Genomic DNA, 11,661 nt, shown 5'->3' with positions numbered 1-11,661 from the left:
TCCATCGGAATAAGAATAATCTTTTTCCAGAACTCGCCCGCAGGATATGTAGCTTTACTATGATAATTTTCTACAGACAGATACTAAAAAAAAGAAATTTTTTTAAACTATTTAAAGATAATGTTGTTAACAGCTGAACTGGTCAACACCATTTTATCAACCCACTCATCTTCTTCATCTTCTGGAAACAAATGACTACGACAGGAAAACAAATGATTGACTTTTTTTTTTTTTTTTAATGAAAGCTGCTTGCAAATGAACACAGAAGTTAAAGCACACAATAATCTAACTTATTTCTTGGAGCCAATGATGGCAACAACATCTGCACAGACCACTCAAAAAAAAATCTGCATATTAAAACATTTATAGTCCCCTTGAAAGACTTTCTGGGTTTTGGTAAACAAGAACATAAACTGAAAATCTGAAAGTATTAGAAGATAGAGGACTAGCTGCTGACAGACTAAACCAAAGCAACAGATATACTTTAGTGAAAAAACAAACAAACAAACAAAAATCTAAGTTTTACTGTGTTTAAAAAGAAATTTAAAACTCTGCTTTTTTAATAAAAAAGAACAAAACAATTTAGTAGAATTTTTCCTTGCCTGGAAATTATTCACATTCATTCCTCTGCTTTTGTCCACATAAGCTGAATAAGATGAATTAAATTAACCATTAAATCAAGATTTTGAAAAATGCTAATTTAAAAAAAAAAAAATAGAGAACAATAATTGTTGCAGTTAACCAAATCCAGAGAACTTCTCTATCTTAACACCCAGCTGACATCTGATACATCCAGCAGGGTTTATTGTGATGCTGAGATGCTGAACTAGCCCCTGCACTAGGGTAGCGTATGGCTCCTAACGTGAACCAAACTGAGGCGTTTCAGTGGCCAGTTTCTCAGGACCACACTTCTCTCTGATTTACCACAAAGGTGCTGCTTGTGACACGACAGAACAGTGTTTTATTTTGAGTGAAGCAATCTAAAACCAAAGCAAGCTGGAGCAGGAACCTTTAACAACACTAAGGAAAATAGTCTACAAACCAAAAAAAGATCAAAGTGCCTTGAATGACATCACTGCTCACGTATTATGGAAACTGAGAAGAAACAAAGGAGGTTAAAATTTGAGTCAGATTGGGTCACTTACACTATGAAAAAGCAGCAAGGAATTACAAGGAAAAGGGCAGACCAGGTAGAACAGCAAGACAGTATAGTTAAAATATTAACACCCGCCGGTTCAGTTAGCCGCTTTCTCACAGCGAGGTGGGAGTCCTGCCAGCTACGACTGAAGCCAAGCCCAGGTTCCAATCCACACCCCCAACCATGCCTGCTAGCCCGGCCTTAAAACAGAATCAGATTAGGGGCAGACGGATAGAGAAGCCTTAGGAAGAACACATGGGATCCAACTTGGTAATCCCTCACGCAGCTATCAAGAAATCCTCTCTTGACTGGAGCCCCTCTGCCTCTGCGCTCCTGCAAACAGATACACAGGGTGAGAACTGCAGAGTTTGCCAAGCTGTTCTACACAAAAAAAAAAACAATCACACAGCAGGAAGAGAGTTATGCAAACATACTAGAGCTGGGTGAGTCAATTCTTGACCATCCTAACATTTAGATAAAGAAATAAGGAAAAAATTAAGTATGTCAAATCCCTAGAAATGTGCATATTAAGTATAAGCCTAAAGCGTACAGTAAGTATAAAGCTGCTAAATATTCTATTCAGTGTAACTTAAGAGTTACCAAGTTACAAATAAACACCTACCAAGTTCAAAAACTTTAAGAGCAATAACACTGTTCTAGATACCTTTTTGAAAAAAGAATCAAACAAATATATATCCTAATATAATCATGCACCGAGGCAAAGCAAAAGCAAACCAACCCCCTGCCCTACGCTCCAGCAGCACATTTTTGTACCCCACTGGCTCTGCAACACAGAGCTACTGTTAATCCTTAAAATACATCAACATCACTCTTAAGCCAAAAATAACAATAATATTTGGTAAATAATGTTATCTACAAATACTAGACTGTTTGCAACAGATCTGGCTTGTGCTGACAGATTGGTTCTGCGGCTCTGTGGGGTTGTATGCTCTCTGACTTCAACAGAAGACAGCACGACTGTGCCAGCACCCCCCACCGCTGGGGTGGGACCATCTGTCCAGACCCTCTCAAATTCCTCAAATATATTTGCTTAACTCCAGTGAACGGCCCCTCTGACGGCCGCAGGACTTCTGCACACAGCTACCCCTATCCTCAAGGACCTTTCAGGATAAGACTCTCTCCGTCTTTGCTGCAAACAGCAAAGAGTTGGTACACAGATCAAAATTTCAGAGGCCTAAAAGGGTGAGATACTCAGTTCTCAATTACTTTCAATCACCATTTGCATCAAATTCTTTTAGCCCTTTTTAAAATCCTTATAACGATACACACTGAGTAGCATACAGTGAATACAGTGAACCACATCATGGCCAGCACGCAGAATGATACAGACCTTTGCAGGGTATTACCCAACAGAATTAATAATCCTCCCAATATTTTATATGCGGCAGAGGGAGGCGACGACAAGAAAACGCGTGAAAACATACCAGATGAAGGGCAGCAGGAAGGTCTGTCACTCTAAAAACATAGCAAAATTGTAGTAAAATATTTGTGACTAAAGCAAATTCATGGCACATGACAAAGCCATTAAACTCGACAGTATGATTCTGGACAACACTTTACCACGATGAGCTAAATATCTGCTACAGAAACTCAAACTTCACAGATTTTAAATCAAGAAAAGCTAAGCTTCTTTTTCAGTGTTAAAGACTTGTAATTCATGGGGCACAACAATTCATTCATGATTTGTACATTCCTGGGTGTCATTCATATACTCCATGATCCGTGTTTAACAGGCGAGGGCATTCTCTCAGATGCACCAACATATTCCACGCTTGTGACTGCACATGTGATCACAGGGTGGAGGGGGAGGAAGGCAGAGAGAGAGAAATCTGTCATACTGTATTCTACCCTTCTCCTGGTAATAAGTCTTTGACGAATGATCAGACATAAAGAACAAAAGGGAAAAGAACACTCGAACATGTTTTTTCTTGTTTTGCTTGATTTTCTTGACATGCTGTATCTACACACGAGAGCTTTGTCCTCCCTATATAAAGTTATTTATTCTAAGCACCTTAAAGTATTTCCTCCAATGCATTCCATATTTAACATGGTTGGACATTTCACGTAAGTTATAAGTCATTCCATGACTTTCTTACATTAAAAGAGAGCAATGTTTAAATAATTAAAAAAAAAAGACTGCAAGTTATTAACTAATACAAATTGTCTGCGTTTCCCTCCCCACCCCCCCCTTCAGGCTCTTACATCCAGAATTTTATTGTCTTCCTCCAGTGTAGCATTAGTAATTCTGGTACACACAAAAAAAACCCATTGAAATATGGGTGCATGAGGAAAGAGTCATACTATAAATTAATATTCCGGAACAATTATTTTTAAAAGAGTAAAACCCTATATTTATTTAACTACTTTTATTTAAGTTTATGTAGAAGAATAATCCTTATCTTGTGCAATCCTTATCTTGCACTTTTAAAACCATTTTTGACAGAGTCACTGACAGCACAGTAAACATTTTCTTGGAACTTGTAGAGCTGGTGACACCTTACTTTGTACCTATCATAAAATAAGTATTTTGCACACGTTGCAAATCTATTTAAGATACATTTGCATCAAAGACCATGTTAAGTAGTACCCTGAAAACGGGGAGAAAGGAGGCAAAGAATGAAGCTTTCCCAGTCCAAGACTAATGATGTTTGCTTACTCAGCCTAAACCAAACACGTTATGCAAACAGCTGTATCTCTCTAGGGGAAAAAAAAAAAACAACAACAATCTTAAGTGTAATTACCATAAAAATACCTTATTACCAAACAGAAAAAAGTGTTCACTATTGCCCTCTACAACATATGATTAGGAAAAATTTGCATTCTAAAGTTTAGTATTTATTAGTTTAACCTTTTTTTTATTGTACATTTCATTTAAGCTTCAGAAAATTCAAATAATAGCAATTTATCTTGGAACTATATTTTCAAGGATTTTTTTTCTTGACATGAGCCCAAATTTACTGCTGCAAGACCTCTGGCTAAAGCAGGCTGCCTCCCATGTGTTTTCCTGTTCTCGGTATAAAACCATCACCCCTGAAGATTTATTTGCTTTTGTTGATACAGTTCTTTTCAGAGACGTTCATATCTTTGCACAACCTTTCAAAACCCTGGCACAGCACTATGCTACTTAAAAACGACAGTGATTGATAGGTACTATGGAACAGACAAAGCATTAAATAGCACATCAGCGTTACTTTAGGTCTCTAACTTTGTACACAAAGCTTGGAAAGTGCCACCGACTTATTGGCACTTTCCAATACGTTTGAACAACTGCCTGTAACAAATATTTGGATTCCAGAACTTCATCAGTGCTGACGGTCCATTTTTGTACTCCAATCAGACTTCCAGATCTGTATGTACATGTTTGTGTTTAGACTACTAATATCAAAACCGGTAAACACTCTTACATAAGCGTTTTCTGACCTCTTAATCCATTTCTAGTCTAAGGCAGACAAAACCACAACACTCACTAGCTGAAGAACCGTATGGTTTGCCAGGCATCCCCTCACTGCAATAATGTAAATGGAAGCTTTAAAGCAGCCATTCCCATGTGTGGCCATAGCAAAAACTACTGATTTGTTCTTCACTAAAATAACGAATGATGGAGTTAGTTCATACAACACAATTTAAATCCAGTCCTTTTGAGAAGCAGAGGAGGTCATTTTTTTTGGTCCATACAAAGAAACACACACAAACAATACTTGTTTAAACTGAAAATGAAGAGCAGTAGGAACACCATTAATGCATATTGGATTTATTTCCCCGGGTGCTTCTCAGTCAGGAGCACGTCGATGAAAAATCTCAGATCCTAGATATCAATACAACAACTGTTGAATGGGTTATGAACTGCCAGATCTCAGCAAAGAGCCATCAATGTGAAACCATCACCCAATAAGAGCCTGCCTGCTGCTAAGCTGGTGTCAGTGCTATTCAGCATTTTGTACCAATATTTTTGTTGTTGTTAACTCCACATCAAGGCTGGATACCTTTTTAGTACCCTTTAGTTACGGATTTTTAAGTTGGGGCTCACTACAGTGGGGGACACAGATAAGCAGGAAGCCAGACAACCTACCAGTCTTTCCTAGGCTTAATCTCTCTGAATCACGAAGGGCCACGAGATGCCAGCAAGCGCTGCAATTCGTTTCCAGGAACTACTGAGGTCACACCAACTTCGCTGCAAATGGTTTTTACGTATAGACAGTGTGCTACGTGCCTCAAGGCCAACAAATACCGATGAGCTGGCTGCAGCTGCTATTAAACCTCCGTGTTTCAGCCATCTGAGCAACAAAGCGCTGAAATATTTTGCTGCTTAGGGGAACTGAAGGCTTCCGATTCCGAATATATCGATTAGTGACCTGGGCACAGAAGAGGCGAGTAAAACCATTAATCATTTATTCCGGACAAAACCGATTAGGCCCGGCTGCCCCGCGAAGACCGTCATTAGCCGCATTACTCAAATTTCTTATTCACACGACCGTCACCGGAAAGCTAATTACGTCAGCTAACGAGCAGCAGGCACAGGCGGGGCGGATGACAGCCTTCCCGGCCAGCGCTGAGGTGATTTACCGAGACCCACCTGGCCGGCAGCGCTTCCCCGCCCCTCGGCCGGCCGCCGTGCCCGCGGAGCCGCCCCTGCCCGCGGCTCGTCCGTCTCCCCGGTGCCGCCTCCCTCGTCCCGCAGCGGCCGTGCCCGGCGCCCGCCGGCGGCTCCCGAGCGGAGGCTGAGGCTGAGGCGGAGGCGGCCGCCTCACCGCGCGAGCCGGCGGCCGTGGAGCGCGGGACGCCGAGCCCCGCCCGCTGATTGGCCGCGCCGCCGCGGCCGTTGGGATTTGAAGGGGAAGGCGGGAAGAGCGGCGTTCGCCGCCTCAGCCCCGGGCGAGGGGCGGCGGGGCGGGGGGGGCTCTTGTGGTGCCGGGAACGGCGCGTTTCGTGCGCTGAAAGTCAAGGTGAAAGGGCTGGGGTGAGTCATGGGCTGGCAAGCAGGCAGGTGTGGCTGCTGCGGGCCTCGCCTTCCTCGCCAGAAGCCCCCAGGGAGGCGGTTGCCCAGAAGATTGGCGCTGTTGAAGTAGGGGGCTGCAAGGAGCCACGCACCGAGCTCTGAGGTAGAAGCAAATCAGTACCAAAAAACCCCCACAAAACCCACTGGAGGAGGGAGTTTATGTGATTTGGATGAACAAAGAATTTCAGATCTCGTTCATCAGGCAGCTGCTGAAGAATTTAATTTCGACCACATGAATAAGCCCAGCATGCTTGTGCTTGTCTGAGGCAGCAGGCTTAAATGGTTACTTAAGGCATTCGTGATACTTACCTTTAACTTTAGAACATCAAAACCAAAAAAACCCCAAACTTACAGAAAAATATTTTGTACCAAATAGCCAGTTAATCTAAGGGGATAAACTGCTATGATTTTAATGCAGGCTTTGGCTGGAAGTCATCTTTCTCATTTTAACTTATCTTACAGGAAATTAAATAGTAGCTGAAATAATAGTCATTAAAGTCATCTAAGTGGTGACACTTGTGTTTCCTGCAAGCATCTCTTGCCAGGGCAGCCACGGGAAGCGTACACATCTATTTGTCAGCTGCAAAGAACACCTCTGGACTGTTATTTCAGATTTAGTTTATGACAAATGCTGGCTGATGAACTCTGGCAGGGGAACGTCTTTAAAAGGTACAGGGCATCTCGGTGCAAAAGAGACTTGGCATGTCTGGGCCAGAAAGTTTTATTTCCTTTGAGCTTATAATCAGGTCTCTGCACATGCTTTAATTTCAGGGGACACAGTATACCCTCTGTTCTCCTGACTTGTGAAACTGTACAGACATCAAAGCAGTCAGCAGGTTTAATCAGACGCTTAATTATATATAAGGGTGGTAAGGTGTGCATTTGGGAAATAAAAACATGATTTTCAAAACTAGTTGGATGCCAGTGAAGAGAGTAACATTCACGTAACTGCAGTACACTGTACGAATCACATCATCATTCACAGAGAATATGTTTTAGGTTTGAGTTTTGGTGTTTCATTTGTTTTGTTTTTCTAAGATAGGTTCTAGATATTTCTAGCTTTCAGGTCTGGTGCATGTAACACCTCTCACAGTGAAAGCAGGTCTGCATACACGTGCTCAAAGACTGCCCGGCCGCATGCGTGGGGAAGGACACTTTACAGCACATGCAGGACTAGTAGCTGGTGCATAAATGTAAGTTTGGTATTTTACCTGTAACTGCCAGGCAGTTCCCTTTGCCCAAGCTTCACTACTCTAGTTTTTGTCTTGCCTTTTCTGAAAAAACAACAGCTACATACGCCTCTGTAGCCAAGCAAGTACCAGAAGTACAACTGTGTGCATAACTGTTCCAGTAAATGTGGTAAAACCAGCATATTCCAATAATTCATCATCTGGACTAATTTTTTATTCTGTATAGCAAAACTATAAAGATTACAAAATAACCAGATTGCTATTCCCCTCTTCTGATTCCTTCTGTCGCTCAGCAGGAGAGGAAGAACTGAAACTGCTCAGAATTTTTCTTTCCTGTATGTGTTAACTTCCTTTTGTTAAGTGCATTTCATTATGTGTTTTCTATGTTGCTGTTTGTAACTTCCCCGACTGTTTTTACTTCTTGCTACAAATTACTTTCATATGCAAGCTTCATTAACATGGTTTACACCCTCTGCTAGAATAATTAAATTATTATTAAATAAAACAGGCCTTTGTTATTTAAGGTCCCATGTCAGTTTTCAGAATAATGGCTGGGAATCATCCAATCGCAATTATGCTCTACCTACCTAAATTCTCTTTGTAGTTTTAATTAAAATACATTATCCAGCATGATTTCACCTCCTGTTTTAACTTCTCATACAGCACTGGTTAAGGAAAAAAAAAAACAAACCTCTGTGAGGCAATTACTCCTTTCGGTTTTTCTTCACTTAAATAGGTAGAATAAATACCTTTGTTTTATCCTAGCATGCAATGATAAAGACTTCTGCAATCTCTAAAATTTTCTTTAAAAATAAGATAGATTGTCTTAAAGGTATACACTGGGAAACTTGGAATAGTGTATCACTGAGAATTCTTCTTACTACAGTTAAGAAATGTTAAGGGAGTGCAAGTCAGAGAGATGCACGCCCTTGAACAACGACAAAAGAATTAGAAGCACGGTGTGAATACGTAAGATTTGCCATAGTAATAATAGCTAAGCAGCTGACAAATGCCCTAAGAAAACAGAATCTGAGAAGAGATCCTCAGAACATCTCCAGGGTGATTTGGCTTGTTTATTAATAAATGAGACTGACATACTAGCTAAGGAAAAAAGAATGAAAAAGCATTGGTAATGCAGGATATTTTTGGCAGACATTTAACACTGGGAAATTTTCTCTTGAATAAAATTTGGATTTTATTTATTTATTTTTAAAGGTTCTTTTCAACTCCAGAAGTTTTGCAACCAGTCCAGGTAATCATACTTGAGCATCAAAATCAGCCAGACTGTTTAACCTGCCTTATTGGTTTTTAGTACTGATTTTGTTACCTCTTCTGTGTAGTTGTGCAGTGAAATCAGCATCACCTTTCAAGAATTCTAAGAAAATAGACCTGATGCTTCGTGTAGTTCGGGTAATTCCGAGAGTAAGCTTAATCAGGAGAGAGCATCTAACCACAGAGAACCTGTACAGGCAAACCCAGAAACTATCCTCTGATTTAGAAGAGCCTGTAAGAGAACTGATGTCAGACTTTGAGCATATCTTCATTGCAAGTTTCAGTGACAGCTGAACAATAATCACGTTATAAACCCGTGCTCAGGTCATCACCTTATTGCAGAAGTCAGTGCAAGTATTTCACGCAGCTCCGAGTAATACTCCAAAAGTTAAAGCCTTGTGTTAATACATTTCTTCTGCGAGTTCCAGGACACAACAATTGTTCTGCTGGATACTGCATTACTAAGGCATCCCCAATAATTCTGGGGAATCAAAATGAGTTACAGCAGATAGTTTCAAACAAAAAGATTATACTACTTTTCCTCAGAGAGTAGGTAAGCTGTTCTGCTTCACAGAGAAACACAGAGACGTTTCCATGAATTTTTGACTAAAATATCAGAAACATCAAGATGGAATTACCCCAATACGACTCACTTCAGTCTGAGCAGATGTTTCACTTTCAGGCAATACAGCAGACAGCAATTGCCGGTGGTATATTAATTTCAAAAATGGATTCTCCATCGTGCAGCCGGCAGGTTTTTCAAAAGCACAACCTGGTGCATAACTGTGATCTGTGGAACTCCAAAGTTCTGTTAATGTACTTTGCAAATAATTTATTTTAATTATGCCCCAAGATATTTTCGCCAATCAGAAAGCTGAATCCCATTTAAACACTTTTAATGCAATCATTTTACTCATGTAACTACACAAACCACTGCAGAGTTTTCACGTGGGCATTGCTTAGTTTATCATCAGAAAGTGAAGCCAGTTACATAAATTTGCACAAAACTGGAGTTCAAATATTGATGGAAAACATCTGAAATGAAATATTTACTGTTTTTCATGTGCTAATATAAATAAAATAGACGATCACCCTCATTTCTAGGATCAATAATTTATTTCAGGTTTTTTTTTTTTTACATTTTGCCATTTGTTACAGGAGGAGAAACACTTGCTAATGAAAGTGACATGTTTTTTTAACCATTTTCCAAGGTAATGGAAAAAGTTAAGCATATTTCCTAGTATGCACACTTCTGACTAAGATGCCAATATTAAATAATTTTAGGCAAGTGTACTCCCTATTTAATCCTTGTAGAAATTACTTTTAATACTCTCCTTCTCCTACAGGAAGACTAAATTGTAGCATCTAATTTTCTTTATGCTGAAGTCCCAATCTTTGCTCTCACTACTCATCTATCTGCAAACAAGTCCAACAGACCAGTTACTGAAGCCAAAGCCACAGAAGCAGATTTGGTGCCAAGGTTCCTTTTTCTCCTGGCAACCTACTCGGTTTCCTACTGTCCCAAAAGGAAACAAAAGACTCCCAGTTTTCTGAAAACCAGATTCTCTGCATGACAGTGCATTGCATCGCCACTAAACGGGCCACAGTGGACGTTCTTATAGGAAACAAATCAGGTAACTAACAAGATACAAAGAATTATAAATGAACTTGGTAAAAATGTGTCTAACATTTTCCCAATTGTATATTAACTAGAATCCTACTTTCCTTCCACAAAAAATATATTTTTTTATAAATACATTTTAATACAGACAATTCTGATTCTATGCAAAAAAGTCAATGTCACATTCAAACAGGTTTTCTCAGTGTAGCATTAAGATACAAGCAGACATCACAGTAGGCATCAACACAGTGACTCTAGGGAGGTGGTAAACTACAGCTCGTGAACAGATACACAAACACACAACTTCACCCGCTTAGTCAGACTGTCCTGTGATTTAGAAATGAACTGAGCTGCAACTTGAGGCCTTCAAATATATTTCCATGTTTAGAAAAATTATATGAACTGTCACTGAGATTTAATATCTGATTAATATTGAAACATTTGTAAAAACTTAGGTCGCGCTTATACTGGGGGTATAGAAAAGAACAAAGCTACCAGCTACCGCGAACTCAAGAGAAAAAGCATTTACACTTACCATGGCCTTAAAGCTCTTGGTTCCAATTAGCTCAAATTAACTCTTTTCCTGTCCTTGTCCCTCTCCCTCACTTTTTCTCAAGAATAACCTTTAACACTAGAGTCAATGCACGTAAACTTGTCTGGCTTTTGTGCAACACAGACAGTTCTAGCTGCTCTCCCCCACCACCCCCAAGGGATAGCAATAATCTCTATAGTTTCATTCCTACCTAGATCTAATTAAAATTGAGCTGTTAAACGGATTTTTTTTTCAGGTTATGAATAATTAATAGAACATTTTTATAATACTTATTAAGTACAAGAGTTAGATATTAGTATTTTCTTCTTTTAAATAGCCCAAATAATCTTAGTATGAACAAGAGCTCCCTTTAATTTTTGTCATGAAGATCAGAATTTAGTTTTTATGGGTCAACACGTAGCGCTATTTCTCAAAATACTTTAAGTGTGTCTGCTTGAAATGAAGGATTTTGCAACTTGGCAGCCTGCAATGTTTCACACACAGAGAGCTACCACTTTGACACTCTACACAAGTTTTTGACAGAGGTGGCAAATAAATAGAGCTCACTGACCTGCTCAAAACCAAGATGCAGTAAGAGGTTATGAGCAAGAACTAAACCCCGACACCTTGCTTTCAAACCAGAAGAGACTTTATACATTAAAAAAAAAAAAAATTCTTCTGAGTTGGGGAGTGTGGATTATTCAGTTATTTCATAAATGTCACCACATAAAAGATACATTCACAGAAACAATTTTGGCTTTTGTCACTGATCTGAGAACAAAGTTTCTAGAATTTAAATGATTTTTAATGTGTTTATTTTTAAAATAAATTGTTCTCTTTCTGCCACTAAAGTCTGTGAACTATTAGACCATGCAGCATGACAGCTAACCA

The sequence above is a fragment of the Leptosomus discolor genome, chromosome 18, assembly GCF_034619465.1.
Source record: "Leptosomus discolor isolate bLepDis1 chromosome 18, bLepDis1.hap2, whole genome shotgun sequence".
Taxonomy (NCBI): domain Eukaryota; kingdom Metazoa; phylum Chordata; class Aves; order Leptosomiformes; family Leptosomidae; genus Leptosomus; species Leptosomus discolor.
This window is presented reverse-complemented; position numbering follows the sequence as displayed.